The following is a 22,779-nucleotide window of genomic DNA, read 5'->3' on the forward strand; positions in this document are numbered from 1 at the left end:
GGATAATTATTATGCTGTGAACATCAATTTGTTGTATTGTGCCGAATGGCACTACTTCCCGAGGGACAGGATGATAGCTGTGATTCTCCTCAGTAGGGGGTGGGTTGTTGCTCAGGGCTAGAGCTCTGCCCAGTAATTCCCTCTTTACAAGTAAGACTATACATAGTACATCCTAGAAGTCCTTCATTATAGCATTTGTTTTCTGCTTGTTAACATCATTTCACGCTGGATAGGCACTAGTGTAATTTTCCATTTTGTTTCATCAAATTAAGGGAAGAAAGGAGACTGTCTTGCAAGTCTTTTATTTTATAGACAGTTGGTCATTTCATTAACACTTTTCATATTCTTGTTTGTCACGATGACTGACGATAGTAAAAAGATTTTCTTCCCATTAACTTATGAGAGAACAGCACTTTTATTTATTTATTTATTTTTGGGCTGAGAAGTATTGATCGACCAAAGAGGACATTTATTAAAATGTAACCAGCATCTTGGCACTTGCAAGTGGTGCACACTTTAACCGATTAAATAGTCATGAAGAAAGAGATCAATACATCTTGGATTCTTCTACTCTGGTCTCTGCCAGCAAAGTGGCCTCACAAATTAAGAAAGAAATAAACAGATGTGTTTATGCTGAATGTTTAAAGCACTTTTCACTTTAATCAGGAAGTAAAAGGACACTACTAATATTGCTTGAGTAGGTGGTTTGGATGTGGTTACTTTTGTACAAACCTGGTAATATATAAGAAATCTACTACTGAAGTTCCTAACCACAAATGGGTGAGGTGCATCCATGGGAATAATCAACTGTTAGTCATTGTCCTATGAAAGGCAAGGGGAGGGTCATTAGAAGTTCACAGCACTAACCTTACTACATTTTGTTTGTTGGCTTTATTTTTTTTGGTAATCTCAGCTTACATGATCAAAATGTTTCACATCTCTGAGCTCGAGGGTGGACTAGGAAGGTGTCAGGATGCAAAAGGAATATGTGAGTAATGTTTGTGGCTTCTGTGATTTTTCACTGTGGCTTTCCCACTAGATTCTAGCATCTTGATACAAAATTGTTTAAGTAACACTCCCTATTTGCGGTATTTTCAGAGAGCAGATCATTAACTAACATTTAAATTTTTGAAATTATGGAATTTTTAAACATTTTGGTTATTTGAATGGTCATCTTAGGGGATTGTTAAGATCATAGGGATGCTTTACTTTCATTCTTGCCAAATTTCATCTTCTCAGTTTAATTTTTCAATTCATGCTACTGTGATGGTTAATGCCCCTTCCCAGCCTTTGACACCTGAGCATTTGAGGAGTGCCACCAATAATCATCAGAAAGTGGGGATACCAGGAACAGAACCTCATCAAACTCCAGTACAAGAACTCACACATTAATAACATTAGCTCAAAGATTTTCAACATTAATCCAAACATTCATGGTTCTTGATACAGAAATTCTTTTCTTCAAGGTAAGAATATATTTATTAGTTCACAAAAAAATCTTTACTTTATAATGCAAAGTCACATACATAAATGTACAGAACACTTAATCCAACATTATTTACTTAACTCATTGATTAGTACTTCAAAAATGGCTTTATATGTATTAATGTTCGAGAGGAACAGACAGAGAGAAAGACAGAGACCTCTCATCTACTGGTTCACTCTCCAATATTTACAACAGCAGGCACTGAATAAGGCTGAAGCCAGGAGACTGAAACCCAATCCACATCTCCTACATGGTGGTAGGGACCCAGTGCTTGAGTCTTCCAGGGAAGCTGGTGTAAACAATAGAGCCTGGACTCCAACCAAGGCATTTCAACAGGGCATGCAGGTGTCCAAAGCAGTGTCTTAATCCCTAGGGCAAACACCTATTGCTATTGATTAATACATTTTTTTTTAATTTAAGGAAGATTTTACTGAAATATTTTGTTAGCATGGAGGAATATTAAAAATACATATTTTGAAAACATCATATTCTCAGGGAAATAGGTTGTTGTTAAGCATGTCTTCAAAGTACTTATAAGACTAACTGCATCTATTCCTCAGGAAGAGGATGGCTTGTGCTAGGCGGGAATTAATTGTGTTTCTATTGGCATTCTTGAAGCAAGCATGATATATTTCTGGTTGATCATACTTAGTCTTTTAAAAATTACCAATTGTACCTATGAAATACATGAAATATGTTCTCTTTATATTAATACATTTTTTGAAAAAGAATTAATCATAAAAATTAACATGGGCTGACATTCTGGTTTAGCTGGTTAAGCCCTTGTCTGTGATGTCAGCATGCCATGTCAGAGTACCAGGTTGAGTCTTGGCTGTTTGGCTACCAAATGCAACTTCCTGCTATTGGGCCTGGTAGAGCAACAGCAGATGATCCACGTACCTGGGCTCTTGCTATCCACTTGGGAGACCCAGATAAGAGCTCCAGGCTCCTGGTTTTGTCCTGCACCTTGACATTTTCAGTCATTTAGGGAAATGTACCAGCAGGTGGAAGCTATTTTTTTTTTCTGTCAGTGACTCTTTCAAAAAAAATAAAACAAATCTTTACAAAATAATTAAAAAAAAACCCCTTAATTGTAACTCTAATGTTTTTAGACACAAGATAGTTAATAAGACTTAATTTTCTTGACCTTTGCCTATGGAGGGATTTAAGTCAAATATTATATCATAGTTGTGACTAATTCATCCTCTTTCCTTCATTATGTCTACAAAAGGAATGCAAAGACTAGAAGGTGAATACAGTACCCTCTCCATATAACTCTGTTCTAAATGTATCCTTTACCTTTCATAATGGCTGTATTGGTCTGCCTTTTGTTACTTTTACTACAATACCTAAGAAGAATTTCTTGGGAAGGAAAAGGTTTATTTCAGCTTATGCTTTGGAGGTCACAGTTCAAGACTGGGAGAGCCCACTACTCTAGTGTGATAAAGATTGGCATAAGAACAATCACAGGGTGAGCCAGGAAGCAGAGATAGAGGCTAAGGTTAACTCCACTTAAATAACTAATCCTCCTGGAAGAGCTGCCCTCCAAGGACAGAACCCCAATATCTCAACGACCTCCCAAGAGACCCATTTCTCACAGGCCACAATCACACCAAATTTCTACTATTATCCATCAACTTTTAACATAAGATTTCAGAGCTCAAACATCTGCGTGAATTCGGGAAGCCAATTTGTTTCCAATACACAACAATGACTTCCCTGATGGTGTCACCATACAGGATAATCTCTCCCCTCCTTGAATTCCCTAATATAGCCTTCCGCTGCATAGTTCCTACTTCAGTAGATTGACTTTGTATTGATTCTCCTTTTGATTTTTGTTTGTAATTCTCAGTTCTCTTTGGGGATAAAAAATGGTACCCTTTAACTGCATTTGTATCCCTGATACACTGAGCACATTTCTGGAAGTACAGTATGACTTCAAGAAAGTCTTCTTTTGCTTGGATTCGATTTTGTAATATCAGCATGCCTAAGTGTTGATTCTTTAAGCTCTGATCTCAGACCTTTGATTCAATCATTTCTACAATGGCAACCTTGTGTTTTGGCTACCTTCTCAAAAATTTGGAATTATTTGCCATTTGTGTAATTTATTCCACTTCTTGTTATTTTCCTGGTTGATAATGATATTATCACAACTGGACTTAGTTATATAGGCAGGCAGATAGAATAAAATCAGGTTTGTAAGCTGGAGACCATACCTCCTGTGTGATCTCATGCCCATACCTGACCCCACCTGAACACCCACCTGTCAATCAGACACCTAACCACTCTCCCTTTGGGAGTAAATAAAAGGCCTGGAACAAGGTGGGCCCTCCCCTTGTTGCCCTGCAGGCATGCGGCCTTCGGGCTACCCACTCTCTACTCTCCTGCTTGCATGTTTGCTCCACATGACTTGTGGCCTGCTCTCTGCTTGGTATGGACACAACTTAGTTTCTAGACCTCTCTTTCTCCCCTAAATAAAACCTTCACTCTCCTGCACATTTCTCTCACTGAATAAAAAGGATAAAAACTTACCATGTTGCCTGGTCTATTTGAGCCAGTATTCAGAATTCTTCTCTGAATATGTGGCAAGAACCCACAGGGTCATTAATATTAAAAATTATTAATAAGCAGTCCACTGTCATTAGTTGCAGACACCAAATTGTGATATGACAAAATTGTGCCAACTATGAAACAGATGATACTGAATATAAAATTATCTTGTACAAAGATTTGTCAATTTAAGTCTTAGGTTAAGGAAATTGTGTTGTTGATGGGAAGGACTTTGAAAGCAAAGATAGCATTAAATAACCAAATCAATCTATAAAAATAAATTTTAGTTTTACTGGTTTCTAAAAAAGTTGAACTAATGAAGGAGGAAAAAAATAGGATTTTCATATTCCTGGGACACTTTCTTTTTTTAAGTCAACCAGTTATTAATGAACAAAGAAAGGACTCAAAGAGAGAAAGAAAAAAAAGTACAAAGTCCTGAAATCATTAAAGATCTTATAACCCAAAGAGATATGAAGAAGCAAAACAAAGCCAGAAATAAAGTCATTAAGCACAAAGAACAAGCTGAGACACAAGGCTTGTGAAGATAAAGGGGAAATATGTACAGAGAGAGGATCTTATCTCACTTAAACAGAGGAACAATGGAAGCAGACTGCCTTTCCACAGTTAAGGATAGAATGCAAAGATAGTAAAGGGACCAAAGACTGCTGAAGGTTTTTCATTGTTAACTTATCCATGAAAGCTTTTCCAGGTCCAACTCAGTGGTGTGTATGTGAGGTTTTTATGTGAGTGCATCTTTGTGCAGGCACGCATATATGTGGGGTTATTCCCCAGCATTTAGTCTTCAATTTCCTCATCTGTCGCTCAAGCCAGATGCAGTTCACGGTGTTCCTCACAGGAATATACAGAAGCCAGAGAACAGGAGACTGAGTTTGGCTGGACATAAGCTGTAACTTTCATTCTAGGTTTATTGCCTCTAGACTGTCTTCTTTCCACAAGAAACCATATTTACCCTCCACACACAACTGTATCCTTATCGTCAGCCATCTCATTATGTTCCCTGTACAGTGAGATTCCTTATCAACGAAGTTGGGCCTCATTGCTTTGTTTACTTCTTCCCCAGGTAATTCTGTTAAGAATTATATTCTCATTTTAAGTAATGCAAGTTTCTTTGCTTTATTTAGTAAAGTCTGTATTAGGGTTAGGGTTCTCCAGAGAAACAGAACCTTCATATCATCATCATCATTATCATAATCAATATCATCATTATCTATAATTCATATACATGCATATATGTAATATATAATGCTGTCTGCATGCTGAAGATATAACAGAGCTGGTGGCGTGATTAAATTAAAGAAGATCTGAGAACAAGGAGCTCTGATGCCCAAGGGTGTTCCAGTTTAAGAAGACAGAGACAGAGAGAGAATTCATTCTTCCTCTGCCCCCTTAACATATTCAGGTCCTCAAAGCACTGGATGATGCATGCAGGCACTAGTGTTACCAATCTTCTTTGACTTGGTTTACTGATTCATATGCTAATGTCCTTTAGAAAGGTTTTCTCAAGTCCACCTAAAAAAATATTTTACCAGCAATCTGGTCAATTTTTTTTTTTTTTTTTTTTTTTTGGTCCACTGAAGTTAACACATACAATTAACCATTGCACATTTCAAAAGTTGAGTGACCTGTAGATATTTTACAAAAATTTCCATGTCAATGAATTGCACTAGCTGTAGAAATTCATGAATGACATTACTGCTGTTCAATGGCAAAAAAAAAAAAAAAAAATGTCTCTGCTGGGGAGACACAAGCTTATTCTAAGATATCAGGTGAATAGGTTGGGTCAACCATGTCAGCAGAACTCACATTTGTGTTGGTTAAATTCTCCATCCCTGTGTATATTCAGGCCCTTTTACATCTTTGACAGGGAAGCCAACTTAGTTGTAAATTCAGTTGTATCTAAGGGGCTTTAATTAGACACTGGCATCACACAGATGAAGGGAGTCAAGGTTAGATGGCAACTGAATGTTTTTTTCAAGTTATCTTCAATTACATGGTTTAGTTTAGTGGCTACTTTTTCAGTAGATTGCAATCAATATTCTGTATGCTTGTATTCTATTCTGTATTCTGCCTTGGTTTCTGAGGGGGGTTACAAAGAAAGTAGGACATTGTTTTTCCACAAAGTAGACTATATTGCTAGGAAAGAAATAAGTCATATATAAATTAAATGTAGATGATTGTGCACTAGAGGCTTAAGAAAAATAAAATCCCTGTTTAGAATAAGGGCTTCATCATAATCTTCCAGGGACATCTTAGTCATTGATCTTTTATAAAAAATTTAATATAGCTACCTCTTTTTATTTTTCCTGAAAACTATTTTTCCCATTAGTGTAGCGCATCATGCTGACACAACATGACACGTCTTCCAGTGCAAGATTCATATTCCTACCAATGGTATGTGCATAAGGCATTAAATGTCATTGAATCACGTAATTAGAGAGTTATTCCCTTTTCAGTCCTCCTTCATTCCTGCTGATTATGGGAAGACAAAAGTCTCATTGAGAGGTGGAGGGGTCACCATATCTGAATGAGCATCCCTTTTTAACAAAATTGGAGTAGACTTAAGTTTCAGGACTTTAATAGACATCAGCTAACACCCATACTTTCGAAATACTGCTTCATTTTTGTTGCCTTTGATTTGTGATTTTGCCATTTTAAATTCAAGGAAAATTACACACACAAATTCAGTGAATTTTAAGAGTATGAATTTTCTTGATTAAATTGACTTGGTTAAGAATAAAATTTTTGTTAGTGATAAACAAATAGTAGATGTCAGCTGAAGTTCTGGAAACTCATAGCAGCTCAAACACCTGCCATGCTTGTCACACCTTTTTGATAGCCCATTTTTAGAAATGCAGACTCTGACTTGACCTCTTTACTCCTATTACTCATCATTGTTATTAGTCTTTTAGTAGATCCCTAAAATAGTAATAGACCCACAATGAGGTAGATACTTATTTGGTACATATTCATTGTCTTGTGTACGTATTAAACAGTGAAAATGAGAAGAATTTTAATGATGTAGACCAGAGAGGAGGACACTGCTGATCAGTAAAATGGAAGTTTTCATGACACAGATATCAGCATATGTACATTTTGAGTTAAGAGGCTATTTCAAGCACACAATAATTTGGCCTTTCATATTCTTTACAGAATAGCAGGAGGGAAATATGAATAGATGACTAACAGCTCTGAATGCACAGATTGTGTATGTTGCTTCATTATGAAGCTGCCCTTATTTTGTCAATCATTTTTGCCCAGCCATGGTCCACAGATATTATCACCGGCTGCTAAACTCTCCTGGCCACCACCTAGATTTTAGTGTAATTTTAGCTCATCTGCTAAACCAGCCTTCTTGCACTTTTTTGTAGACTTCTAGATTCATAAAAAATAATATCTAGATATTAAATCCAAATTATAATAGGTTTTGAAGTTCTATTAATCAATTTCCCTTAAAGTACACATAAGATAGCCTCATTGGTTTTCATGCTTATATTTAATGTTCAGAGTAGCAAATAAAGATAATACAATGAGGTCCCTTTGGTAACAGTTAATATCCTATTTCCCATCACCATAATCTGCCGAATTTTGAATATAATGTGAAAGTCTCAACAAAATAAGTGATACAAGGAGAAACCATAATACCATTGAAAGTTCCATGCTTGGAGTATGTATTTAATAGTTCAAAAATGTATAACATTAAAATTTTATCAACAAATCAGGGAAAGGACATTTGGTACCAAGAAATCAATTTACCTAGCTACTATCTGCAAGACTTGCTTGTAATTTATTTTGCCTCAAAGAATACACTGCTTTTAAACCTAATTCTATTGAATTTTAGTGTGTGTGGAGAAGAGATGTGAACATTTTTGCTCAAAGCATAAGTAAAAGATTTAGAAGACTTTCATGTATTACAGACAAAAACAAATACTTTGGTGAAGTAAAATGAAGTTTTGTGGCACCAACTTTCCTGTGTGCTTCTGTTGTTTTAAAAATTGTTTCTATATGTATAAGGTACTCTGTTGCTTTGCCTTATGAACAAATCTGTTGATCAAAGGAAAACAAAAACCTCACAGGTTTAGAAAAGCCAAATGAAAGGACTAAAATTATGAACTACTGGTTCCAAATGAATACAATTGGGCTAAGCCCCAACATGTTTTATCTGGGAAACACAACACATGGTACACAAGCTTGTAAGTCACATAATCCTGAGTTTAAGCATAAGCTAAATGCTTATTGGCTGTCTGACTTTGAATAGATTACCACTAAGTAGGGTTCAGTTTTATTGCCAATAAATTAGGGACAATTTATTGCACATAACCCATGTAATTGTTATGAGGCTTAAATGATGTAACAGTTGAAATCTCCTAGCATAGTTTCCAGATCATACTACACATTCAATAATTGTAATTGACTTCTTGGCTTTGCCTGCATTATGGCCAGATAAAACCCCAAAGTTCCATAACTGATAAAATCTAGGTCATGGTTGTTTTCCTACAACAGGAATTCAGTGTCTGACTCTCTCACCACTAGAGCAGTAGAGCAAAGAACAGTGACCTTCATCAAAGCGGTGCAGGTTCTAAATGCAACTCATCTGAACAGAGAGCATCCACATGATGTATGTCAACCACCCATTCTGGTGCTTCCTTCCTCTGCTGGTGTCATAACTCACTCTGAACTCCAAACACACACCCTCTGAGTGGTACAGGTTCCTAGGTTTGACCTTTCATTTTACAAAAGAGAACATCAAAACTATCATAGAAAAGCAAATAATCTGCTTGCCTAAAGTGCCTCAATAGGGAAGTGGGAGATCAAACCAGGAACGCAGGGGATGTAGGCAACACAAGTGGTGACTTCAGCTACTGCACCAAATGCTAACCCCTGAAAAATGTATTTTTAATATCTATTTTTTTCTTTTAGGTGTGATCGGGAATCAGTAATCACTAAGCATACACATTTGGCTACATAGAACCAGTTGGTTGTATCAGAGATAGAACCAGAGTTTGTATTCCTGCTTAACCTTATAAAGGATAACACATTTTTGGGGTATTCCCATTAAGTGTTTTGCTATTCTGTAAATGAACATTTCCAAAAATCTGTTCATGTAATGCATAAAGGTTATCAAAACACACCAAGTTAAATAAATATGACTTTTATGAAGTATGTCTGTGACATAATAAAAAGTATGTACACACAGCTTGGCTTGTGCATATTTTCAAGTGTCTACTTGCTTAATGTATCTTTTATAATAAAGCAGTAATCTGGATTATAGAATTTTCCCTAGGTCTGGGAGTTATTTTAGGGAATTATCAAACCTGAGTATGGATTGTCATCAGAATTCCCAAACTGGTAGCTTGTTAGAAAGAAGGGCAGATAATTTGGGGTCACCCAAAAGTTAGTGTGGGCTTTGAATTGGAGTCTAACTTGTGAGACTTGGACCTTAACCTGTGGGGTCTATAAAAATTCTAGATAGTTCCTTTCAGACTTAAAGGACTTTATCCATAATTTGTGGGGCCTGTGATAACTTCAGGTAGTGTGAGAATTGTTTTGGTTGTAAGAAACTCAGTTTGTGCCAGATAATTGATTGTTGTATCTTCTAAGATATTTTGATAAGTTGATGTGCATTCAAAATTTTACCATGAAAATGACATTTCCAAAATTATTGGTTTACTCTAAAATTCTTTACTTGGGGACAATGTCATGGAGTCTGATACCACTAGCACACACTTCAGAAAGCAACCTTATAGAAATTGTTTCTATTTATTTAACATAATATTCTGTACCTATTTTTGTGTTAGCCATTTTTAAGGAACACAAGAGAAATAAAACATTGAAATGCAAGTAGACTTCTGTTATTTTATTTACCACCACAGCATCCCAGCTCCTGTACTTGCTTCTATTTCTAGTTTTGACCTGAGGCCTTCATTCTTTAGAAAATCAGCTCTGAGATCCCTGGGTTGACACAATTTATAATGCATTCCATCAACAGTCACTAGGTTTTAAATAGTTGTATGGAGATTTGGGGGCTAAATGGAGAGAAACATGAGTGATCTTGAAACAATCCAAGATCCTAGACCAAGTTTTGCAAGCACAAACCAATAGAATAATCAATTAACACAAAGGAAAGACCCAGTTTAGGAATGTGCACATTCATTTCAATAAGGAAACTAATTTTCAGCAAAAAATAAAAATATTATCCATTAATTTGGTCCCATGAGATCCCTTTTTTTATTTTTCAAGAGAAGCAGAAATCTGGACCGTATACTAAAAATTTTACTTTTTGTGCAAGCAATTTAACAAAGAGTGTGTGGACAATAAAAGAAAGAAAAGGTGCATCTGTTGTTTGAATTTGTACCACTCTCTGTGGCTTGTAAAGATCTCTTGGAATACATGACAACTCAAAATACAGCCCCCAGCCACCTCTTTTGCCATATTTCTCATGGTGCAACCAATTTATAGTCTTAATCTTATTGTGTTACAGATACTTGATCTATTTTTTTTCTTTCACCATCTCGGATACATGTTGGAATCTCAAAACACCTCCTAACCCAACACATTTTTTAAAGAGATTGTCTCAATTCTTGTAATGGTTTTCCTAGCTCACTCTGTTTTTGCCTCCATGACAGTTTTCATCTTCCACTTTTGTACATCAATCCTTAATAAAAATGTTTCCATCATGGCTTCATCGCTTATATGGAAAGCACATCAATCTTCTATGATAGACTATGCAAAATCACCAATAATGCTTGGTATATAATTGGCCTGGAACTATATCTGAATGAATTAGTGACTGTATCAAAGAAGATGGGCATTCAGAACCCAAGGGATGATTAGTTAAAAACAGTCCACAATTACCAGATCTAAGCTTGAACTCCTTAGCACACCATATAAAATCTTGTATGTCTGGTGGGTCAATAGCAAAAACAATTCTGGAGTCTCTACTCTTGATTAGCTCAGTGAACTTGCATATGATACTGCTTCATATTTGTTCTTATTTATCATCCATTTTCTGTGAAACAATGAAATAATACATTTCTTATATTATGTTAAGTATTTAATTGAATAATAAAAGTAGTCTATTACTCATTGTAGTTGTCGTAGAAGAGAATTAATTCTTAATTTTCCACAAGCTTTCTCTTATGGATACTCAGCCCCAGCCTTGCCTATTTGCTGCAAGTTCTCTGGATAACAGCTATTCAATTGGTTTGAATTTTCCCTTTGTGTTAACACAGATATGAATTTGCACATGCTGTTTCTTCCATTAAGTGTCCTCTACCCCAGTTCACCTGGTGACATCCTACTTGTCGTTTGAGACTCACTTCAAATTCTTTCTCTTCTTCATTTTTCAGAGACAAATAGCTCTGCCCTACCTTTGGGCTGTCATTTGAAACAAAGACTGGCACATACTAGATGGACAATAAATATCAGCTTATGACATGATTTCCTCCATTAGATTTTTGGTTTCTTAAGAACAGAGAAAATGTCTCATTCCTTCTGGAAACATGCTGCCTTATCCAATGTTTGGGAAGTCATTGTATTTCAACATACACCTGATGAACGGGTGAGTACAACCAAATCCTACTTTGGCAACAGAAAGTTAAGATTTTGACTACTTTCAGCTGGTAGCACAATTTCCATTCCTGGACAATTCCCCTACACAGCATTCTACCTACACACAGAAATAATCCCTGTCTATTAGCAAAAATATTTGAAGATTTACCCAAAGGTATATTTGTGAGTATAAATTAGGAAGCCCAGGAGCTTACTCAAATATAAATATTTTATAATCATAAATAAGAGTATAAGAAAAATTAGTAGCAAATTTTATATTTAAGCTATTAACTATAGGAAGTTATTTTGATATTTCTTACTTTCTTAGTTCATGTTGCATAACTCACACTAGGTAAGATTTCATCTTTTAAGAATTATGTGTGTATATTTGTCCATGTTTGAAAAGAAAGAAAATTATTTCAGTCATTTGAAAGATATACATTTATTTAGGACTGAAGCATACCATTTTCTAGACATATTTTCATTTTCGGTGTCATCAGAAATGGAAAGTTTGCATAATTTCAGGTAAAATAAGGCACTGACTGGAGTTAAATTCTCAATTTCTTAGGAAGAAACTTCTTTTCAGACTACATTTGATGAATCAAACTGTTTAAAAGCAATTGGCATAGGTAGTGAACCATCCAGTTACAGGCTCACGAATAATGCATGTGCAGGAGTGAATGTGTGAGTCTTGTCCAAGGCAATAATTGCAGGTCAAATACTGCTCCGCTTTTTCTGGTTATAATTCATAAGTTCTGGAGGTTCAAACTTTGATAACTTCCTATTTCTAGACAATGAGCTAAATGACTTTGGAAATGATATTATAATGAAACTGGAAATTGTGGCTATTAATATATATTTGCATGTTATTCATGAAAAACTAATAGAAGTATGATGAGTTGTTACAAATAAGCATAACAAAATGTGACACTGCTCTATCATAAAAGTTTATTATGTTATTGATTTGCATGTCTTATCTTTGAAAATAAATATTAAACATTATGTGATTTAAAATGAGCAGTACAGCTGTTCTTGTACATTAAAATATGGGACTTGTAGCAGAATTCAAGAAACAACTTTTTTTTAAAGATTTATTTATTTATTAGAAATGCAGAGCTACAGAGAAAGCATTAAAGAGAGACAGAGAGAGATCTTATATCCATGGGTTCACTCTCCAAATGGCCTCAATAGCCAGGGTTAGACGAGGCCAAAGTCAGGAACCAGGAGCTTTTTCTGGGTGTCCCACATTGCTTCAGAGGCTAAAGGACTTGAGCTATCCTCTGCTGCTTTCTCAGGTGCATCAGCAGGGAGCTGGATTGGAAGTGGAGCAGCCTGGTCTTAAACCAGTGCCCATATGGGATGCTGGTATCGCAGGTGGCAGCTTAACCTGCTACGCTAAAATGTCAGTCTGTTTCTACTCACATCACTTTTGCAAGATAGCTACACAAAATACAAATTCCATAAACAGTGGATAAATTCTGATAGGTGAAATTCACTAACATTGCATATCTGTTTCTAATAGATTTTTTCCTTTATAAAGTAATCTATACTTTTGAAAGAAAATTGGAAAGTTTAAAAAATGTAGAAAGAGGTGACCATGCTGTGGTGCAGTGAGTTAAAGCCCCAGCCTGCAGCACCAGGATCCCTTATGGGTGTTGGTTTGAGTCCTGGCTGTTCCACTTTTGATCCAGCTCTCTGCTAATGCACCTGGGAAAGCAGCAGAGGATGGATGGCCTAAGTCCTTGGGCCCCTGCACCCACGTGGGAAACCTGGAAGAAGCTCAGTTAATCTAGTAATTACTGAGAGAAATAGAGAAATTTTAAAACATTTTCCATTATGTTAGTCTTCAATTACTTTAGAATATTTCTAGATTATAATTTGAAATGCAAAATAAATTATGAGAATTTATGAAGTGTAGTCTTAATTCTTTTATCTTTAGAATTTAGCATCAGAGAGGAGAAGTCTGGGCCAAATCCATTTTTAATATTCTCCTTTTCTTTCGACTTGACTATTTGTACAAATGTTTTTAGATTTTTGCAACTAAAATAATCTTCAGCATCTCTGAAGGGTATACTTTCTCGCGGTTCTTTTCTTGAAATGATGGTCAAAATCTCTTTTTTTAATAAAGATATATTTATTTACTTGAAAGGCAAAGTTACAGAGAGAGAGAGAGAGAGAGAGAGAGAGAGAGATCTTCCATATACTGGTTCACTCCCTAAAGGGCTGGGCCAGGCCAAAGCCAGGAGCTAGTAGCTTCATCCATATCTGCCACGTGAGTGCAGGGGCCCAAGGCCTTGGGCCATCTTCCTCTGTTTTCCCAGGAGCATTAGCAGGGATATGGAGGTTAAAATCTTTTTTTATCTGAACTACTTTCTTGGCCCATTTCTTCTCACTGACGGACATTCCCTTCATTCTAAAATATAATATATGTATCTCTATGTATCTCCATTTCTAGTTTCTAAAATGTTTCTCTTAAAAGACTTGTATTACAAGTATTCCTGAAAAAGAAGCCATACAAATGGCCAAAAAGCACAAGAAAACACAGTCAAGATCACTAATAATCAGCAAAGTGCAATTCAAAACTATATAATACTTGCCAGCTACTAAAATGGCTATAATAAAAAAGAAAATAATACAAAAGTGGAAAACACCAAGTGTTGACAAGGATATGAAAATATTAGAGTTCTTGCTGTTGACAATGTAATATGGTTCAGCTAGTGTAGAGAAGAGTTTGACATTTTCTCAAAATGTTAAACATCAAATTCTGAAACATGAAAGGCCAAATAAATATTGTGACTGCATTTATATGAAATATTTAGAATAAACATATTCATATTATGTAGATTAGGGGTTACTAGGGAATGAAGGATAAAAAGAGTGAGAAGTTGTTATTTAATAAGCACAGAGTTTTATTTAGGGTGATATAGAAGTTTTAGAAATAGGGGTAAATGTCATACAGAACTGTGAATAGAATTAATGACATTGAATTACATACTTCAACACCATTAACATGACTAATCTTATATTTATACACATATCTCCAGAACTTTAAAAAATTTACTTGTTTCATAGTAGAAATTTGCTACTTTATTACGTAGAGGAGATACTCCTTGATAACAGGATTCTAACAAAGGAAAGGTCCCAAATCTTTTTTTAGGATTTATTTTATTTGTTTGAAAGACAGAGTTATAGAGAAAGAGACACAGAGAGAGAAGTCTTCCATCTGCTGGTTCATTCCCCAGATGGCCACCATGGCTGGAGCTGGGCCAGACCAAATCCAGGAGCCAGGGTCTTCTTCCAGATCTCCCATGTGGGTGCAAGGACTCAAGCACTTGAGACTTCCTTTACTGATTTCCCAGGTACATTAGCAGGGAGTTGGATCAGAAGTGGAGCAGCCAGGACTCTACCTTGGTCCCCATATAGGCTACAGGCACTATAGGGGGTGACAACCCACTATGCCAAAATGCTGGCCCCACGTCCTAAATTTTATAAATGTAAATTAGTGACTTCCTGTTGTTCAGTGTATGAATAATTTTGTGATGATTAAAAATTTCTATGAAAAAGAAGTTAAATAGACTATGTAGAGTCTTAGTATCTACTTTATAAAGACTAAATGACTGGGGCAGGCACTGTAGCTTAGTAGGCTAAGCATCTGCCTGCAGCATAGGCATCTCATATGGGTTCTGATTAGTGTCCTGGCTGCCCCTCTTCCAATTCAGCTCTCTGCTTATGGCCTGGGAAAGTAGCAGAGGGTGGCCCAAGTGCTTGGGCACCTGCACCTACACAGGAGACCAGGAAGAAGCTCCTGGCTTCTGGCTCCTGGCTTTGGTTCAGCTCAGCTCCAACTGTTGTGGCCAATTGGAAAGTGAACTAATGGATGGAAGACCTTTCTCTCTGTCTCAACCTCTCTCTATAACTCTACCTCTCAAATAAATAAATAAATAAAGTCTTTTAAAAATATTTTTTAAAAGACTAAAAAACAGCATTTGTTTTGTAAACGTGCTTCACCTAACACATTTTCAAGTTAAATTATATTGCAATAAATTATAACTTTTATTATACAGATATTCCTTGACTTACAATGGGATTATATCTGAATAAACACATCATAAGTAAAAATGTCATACAGTGAAAGCACTTTTAAAACACCTAACCTATCAAACATTATAGCTTAAAAACAGCATTCCCTAGAGAACTGATTGTTGATCCTCATAATCCAGTAGTTCTCTGAGAAGTGTAGCTTGTTGCCACTGCCTAGCATTATGAGAATATCGCATACCCTGGAAAAGTATCAAATTTTGAAATAAGGTTTTCTACTAAAGGCATATTGCTCTTTTACCATCATAAAGTAAAATAGTCATGAGTCAAATCATGTGTATGTATTTTTTAGAAATAGATAATGGAAAAGCTATCACACAAAAAATTTTTAAAGGATTTGTTTATTTATTTGAAAGCCAGACTTACAGAGAGAGAGACAGAGACAGAGACAGAGACAGAGACAGATCTTTCATCTATTGGTTCACTCCCCAGATGGCCACAACAGCCAGAGCTGGGCTAATCTGAAGTCAAGAACTAGGAGGTTTCTCTGAGTCTCCCACATTGGTGCAAGGGTGCAAGTACTTGGGCTGTCCTCTGTTGTTTTTCCAGGCGCATTAGCAGAGAGAAGGATGGGAAGTAGAACAACCAGTACTCAAACTGGCACCCATGTGGAATGCCAGCATTGCAGGTGGAAGATTTACCCATTATGCTACAATTCCAGCCCTCAGAAAAATTACAATCTATTAGTATTCATAATTAGAACAGATATTTATACATTTACATTTTTCATACTTTTTAATAAAAATTTTCATGTATTTATGTAATTTGATTCTATAAATAACTCCGTTGGATTAGTAGGCTATGAATTATTACACCCATCTCAAAAAGAGGTGACCTAAAGTCAAGATGAATCCAATGACTGATTTATCAAATTCTTTTGTTGAACTAGTGGCAGAGGTAGTAGAGGGCGTAACATGGATAACTATGATAAATACTACACAATTCCAATCCCAGAGTTTCTACACTTTAACAGAAGTGGCGGAGTGTTTATGATAACATCAGTGTGAGAGAGAAGATGGCTGTGTGCACACCACCCTCTCCCCAAGGAGTTACACTGTGACTGACATGTGCAGCCATCAGGAAAGAGAGACATCAGGAGATAGCCATAGCACTCAGCACGTATGCAACATATACACAGCATGATTCTCCCTGCAGTTGGTATCAATTACAGTGAAAAACAAGGTATTAATTGGTGTTTCCTGAGTAGTCTTATTCTGTTCTCTGAGATCTATGGCATATTTAGGAAGGTGGAACAAAAAGGAGGGGTGAAGAGAATGTAACCCCTGTTGGGAAAGTCAAAAGAGGCCTGTGTAAAACGGTTTTCGGGCTCTTGAGTTTAAGGTAAGGCAATCTGTCCAATCCCTGAAAGCAAGTTGTAATGCCTTGAATACCAGAATGATGGTTTAGGAATGACACCTTCGCCCATTCTCTAATCGAGAGACAGAGACAGTGATTAAATACCACTTCCAGAAGGTAATTGTCTGCTTTCAAATCCCAAGCCCACTTTCCAGAGCTGCCCACGATAGACTTAACAGAATTCCATGTTCCCCGGAATGGTGAACAATGGTGGGGGTGTCTACTCTTCATCAGTGTTACTGGTATTTGACTCATCCTTTTCATGGTTTTACTTCTCCAGATCTCTGGTATAAACATATTGTCTGACCCATCAGCAGTCTTCCTTCCCTGGCGTTTTATTTTCCTCCTTTTACCTTCTTTTGTATCATTCTGTATTTTCTTACATTAGGAAGACTTTTGTCTTGTTACTAAACAAAGTGTGAATGCCTCTTTCCCTTCAGTTACAAAACCATGCAAGTCTACCTTGCCTAGGTTATACTTCACAGCTTTCATTATAATGGATCTCACAATATCGTATGATAATGTTTATTTCCCTTCATATCAATGTGCATACATATTCTTTTTTTATTACAAAAAAGAAACTTTTATTTAATGAATATAAATTTCCAAAGTACAGCTTATGGGTTACAATGGCTTCCCCCACATAACGTCCCTCCCACCCGCAACCCTCCCCTTTCCCACTCCCTCTCCCCTTCCATTCACTTCAAGATTCATTTTCGTTTCTCTTTATATACAGAAGATCAGTTTAGCATACATTAAGTCAAGATTTCAACAGTTTGCTCCCACACAGAAACATAAAGTGAAAAATACTGTTTGAGTACTAGTTATAGCATTAAATCTCAATGTACAGCACACTAAGGACAGAGATCCTACATTAGGAGTAAGTGCACAGTGACTCCTGTTGTTGACTTAACAAATTGACACTCTTGTTCATGGCATCTGCATACATATTCTTGAGAAATTATGTTGGAATTACACATCAATGAATATGTTATCTTCCTAAATGGTAAGGAGGACCTAGACCAAGTCAAAAGAAAACAGATGTGTGTACAGTCTATACCACATCTGATTTTGAAATGATTTCCAACCTGATGTTATTGTTCTCTAAGCCTAGGCCAAATGTCATGGGTTCCCAGGTTAAATCTGGGTGCTTCTCTCTCTGCCACATTGTATACTATAAGATATTCCATTATCTGTGATTGGGTACAGTGTTATATAAACTTTGATCAAGATGGAGGAATTGTTGACAATAAAGATGGAATATTATGTATTAATAACATTGAAATCCTCCCTTGATATTATTACAGTCAAATAAATAGTAGTAGCTTTAAATCCAAGAACAGTACATCTGAACCAAGAGACATTTAATCCACTTCATCACGATCCAACAATTTTTGTTACAGCAAAGAGCTGTCTCTGGGTCTTGGACTTGATACTGGTAGAATGAGAGTACTCGGATCAGAATTATTAATACGATGCTGTGTTTGGTGCCATAGCTCTTCACGGGTAGCTCAGGGTGCAAAAGGTAAGTGAATGGAGGGAGAGAGCACATAGGCACCTGGCTACAGGCCACGCTGAACTGCAGTATCACCCAGAGCAGGATTTATATGTTGTGGTCCTCAGTAAGATCGTCGTTTAGAAGGGTCACCACAAAGTTTGTAAACCATAAGCCAATATAGTTGCTCAATTATAAGAACCACAAGAAATAAACTGTTTTACATAAAAGTATTAATTTATAGTTTTTTTTTTTTTTTTTTGAGAAGATGCTGCCAGGCGCTTCTTTTGTGTGCAGCATTAAACCTGTGAGTAACAGACTGCCTCCTTAACCTCTCTCTCTGGCCTCTGTTTCAGTTTATTATGAAGGAGAAAGATAAACCAATTCCAATCCATCTATCCCAATCCTATTCACAGCCAAGCAATAACAATTATCTCCGTCTTTACATTTTCTCCCATCTCTTGCTATTTCTTGTACAGTAATGAATTGTAACAGCTACTTCTTGCTGACTTCTCTCCCATATAATTAATGTCCTAAGATATTCTATTTACTGGTGAAGCAGTTTGAATCAAGAAGTGATTACTTTTAGAGTAAACAGAGCTGCTAAACCCTCTCTACAAACAAAGCTGACAGCAGTTTTATTTTTAAAATAATCAAATTGAAATCCCCAAAAGCTTCAAGTTTGGAACTTCTTATTTATTATGTGTATATAGGCATTTTTTGTGTGAAGAGTATATTAATATTTAGAGTAGAAGATGTAAAGGTACATAAATCGATTGAAAGGAGTGGCTTGAAAAACTGATAATGATGTTATCTACCTAGGCTTCTTGTTAGACCTACCTATAAGACTTTCTATTAGGTGAAAATAACAAAGAAGGGAATTTTTATTTAAGATCATAGATTCAATTCCCCAAAATATGAAAATTGATATTGAACTTTCTGAGTTGGGAATGAAGATGAGTACAAAGAAAGAAAAAGGAAAGGATATTGACAAAATTGTTGGAGTAGGGAGGTTAAACTACCAAACAAAAGAATTCATCCCCCCCCGCCATGTTGAAAGGCGTATTAGCTAAAGTATTAATCACGGTTACAAACTGATTAATACATATTAATTAAGTGACTGCTTGTATGACCTGATGGTCTTTTGTCTTCATCCATGTGGGTTACCATAACAAAATGTACTAAACTGGGTAATTTAAAATTTTTATTTATTTATTTGAAAGGCAGAGAGACAGAAAAAGAGAGAGAAGGATATCACTTCTTCTGGTTGCCTTCTTAAATGCCCCTAAGTCGGGCTTGAGCCAAACCAAAGCTGGAATCTCAAAGCTCAATCTGGATCACCCATATGACTGGCAGAGACCCGAGTACTTGAGTCATTACCTGACATCTCCCAGGATGCACATTAGCAAGAAGATGGAATCAGAGTAGAGCCAGGAATACAGGAATCCCAAGGAGGGTCTTAATGGCTGCACCTAATGGCCACTCTAGATTGAGTGCTTTCTAAAGGTAGAATTTATTTCTTAAAATTCTGGAACATAGGAAGTCTAAGATCAAAGTCTGGAATATGCTGTCCAGTGAGGATGTGTTTGTCATAAATGTCCTCACATGGGGAGGGAGGGCAATTGCATGCCCTTCAATTTCTTCTAAAAGGACACTCATCTAATGACCTCCATAAAGGTCTCACCACTTAATATTATCACTTTGGGAAGAAAGCTTCAACCTATGATTTTGGGGGAAAACAAAATTCAGACCACAACCCTTTTACATTTTAAAGTACAGACACTATTTCTATAGGAACCATAGTAGTTAGAGGAAAAAAAAAAAAAAAGGAAGGAGGGAGTTGAGGAAAGAAGAGAGAGGGGGAGTACATTATGGTTATCTTCTTAGACTTGTATCTATGAAATACATGAAATCTGTTCCTTTATAGTAATAAACATTAAACATAACTAAAATAATTTTAAAATAAAGAAATACAATGTGCAACAACAAAAGGAACCATAGTACCAAAATCCTGATGCTCATCTCAATCTTCCCCTCCCAAAGACCCCAAATCTTCTCCTGCTCCTGGGCAACCTTGTTCATGAATCCCGGGCTTTGTCTCCAACCAGGCCTTCAGATCTATTTCCTTTAACTGCTGCTTCTTTACCACTGCTTCAGGGATCTCTGAATGGTATCAAAGTCATTCTCTAACTTCAAAAAAATTTCAAACTAATTTTGGACTTTGTTCTCTCTTGCTTCCTCATATCCAACAGCTCATTTTATTTTTTCTGTCCCCTTTCTCCTTTCCAATCCTACCTACATCTTTCTTCTCATTACCTCACATGTGGATACAGCAATGCTCTTCTAAATGGCCTCCACGTCAATCTGCATTGCCCTCTTTACTTCATATGATGCCTCACTCTCAGATTAATTTGAAATCTTCTCTAATCAAGCATCAAAACTAGTGACATTCAGAAAATGCAGAGACTATTAAGGTGAGAGCAGTTAGGGATGATCACCCTAAGGAGATGGGCCTTAAAGTGTGAATAGAGAGGTTGTAGATAATCAGAACAAAGGTTGGAAACCATTCTCAAAAAGGGAGAGCATCAAGAAAGCCATGGATGGAGAGTTTCAATAGCGGTCATTGGATTGTTTCCAAGTCTCCTGGCTGAGCACACTTAACACAAATTCAACTCATTTACAATTCCCTGACAGACATGCTCTTTTGCAAGGACAGAGAAATGGTTTGACAGCTTGGCTTTTTTGAATGCCATCATTGCCCCCACGTATGACCTTGTCATATTTGCATACTGTTTCATGGGGAATCTGAACTTATTTTCTAAACTATCTTTTCTGCACCAGTTACACTAGTCTAGTCACACTCCCCAAAACACAATTCTGCCTTTTTGATCATGCTGCTTCTTCACCTAGAAGTCCCCTTTTGTTCAAATTCTAGTGTTTATCTTCATAAAATTCTACCCCTGACTGACATCTCCTTTCACCTAGCTGTCTTCATATTCATTCTCTCTTCAATATTCATCAGACATACTGAAAGAGCAGCTTGATATTGCTAATTACCTTTTAGTGCCAATTTGCATCATATCTATTATATATATTTTACTTATACAACCACTTGATTCATTGGCAATTTGTAGTACTTGAAAAAAAAGACAAACAGTCATATGATATACTTTGTATGTTGTTGAAAACAGAAAATGAATCCCAAAATCTGGCTATTAATATACAAGGTAAATTATTAAATTTATTAGGATGAAATATGATTGCATTTAGGACATATGTTGGTAAAAATTCCAATACCATGGCCAGCCTAGTTTGTTGGCCTAATTAGTTGTCATCAAAGAACATTTTTCTACTAACAATTTCTTTGTCATAGATGAGAATCAATGTTTACCTTTTAATACTATAACCTAACCATGGGACTAATTTTCATTTAAAACTGGTACCAAAATAAAAGTACCTTGGAAAAAGTGTTCTGTAGATTCCATTTTACAATTTTTGTAAAACAGACCAGCCAGTTGTTGATTGAACTTGAACACATGCAGTTGCTCCCCAAAGTCTCAGCAAGTGGCAGTAGCAAAGGGGAAAAGCTAGATTTTAGGCAGTATCTATAAATAGGAACATGTATTTAATTGTGGTGGTTAGGATAGGAATTGACACTATAAGCAAAGGTGAGAAGAACTAAAGAGCAGAAGATAAAACTTCATGAAGAAATGAAACTTAGACTTCATGTTAGCTGATGTGTCTTTAATCTTGAGAATGAAATTATTTCCCTGGTTATAGTTTTCTTTTTTGGGGCAAAGACATCACATAATCACCATGGTGAGTCCAGAAGACAAGAGGTAAGCTCAGTTGTATAAATGTGTGTGTGTGTGTGTGATAAGCATTGAATCATGTTAGGTTAAGTTGATTATCAAAACTAGAGTACATGAGAATTTTTTTTTCTTTCTATGTCTTTCTTTATTCTAGTGAAAATCTGATATGTGATCCATAGACATAAAAGTAATTGCATTGTTCTTATTGTCATACCTTTATTTCTTTTTCTAATCTGTTTTCCCCCAGAAACCTTTTATTTAAGGAATATAAACTTCATGCATTTCATAAATACAACTTTAGGAACATAATGGTTCTTCACACTGTTAATTAGCATGGCCATCTCTGACAATGAGAAGAGTTCAGGAGTTAAATGCGTGGCTAGAAAATAAAATATCTAAAGCTGCCATTATTG

This window comes from Oryctolagus cuniculus, chromosome 10 (genome assembly GCF_051225735.1).
Source record: "Oryctolagus cuniculus isolate XC-2025 breed Fujian yellow rabbit chromosome 10, ASM5122573v1, whole genome shotgun sequence".
NCBI classification, from domain to species: domain Eukaryota; kingdom Metazoa; phylum Chordata; class Mammalia; order Lagomorpha; family Leporidae; genus Oryctolagus; species Oryctolagus cuniculus.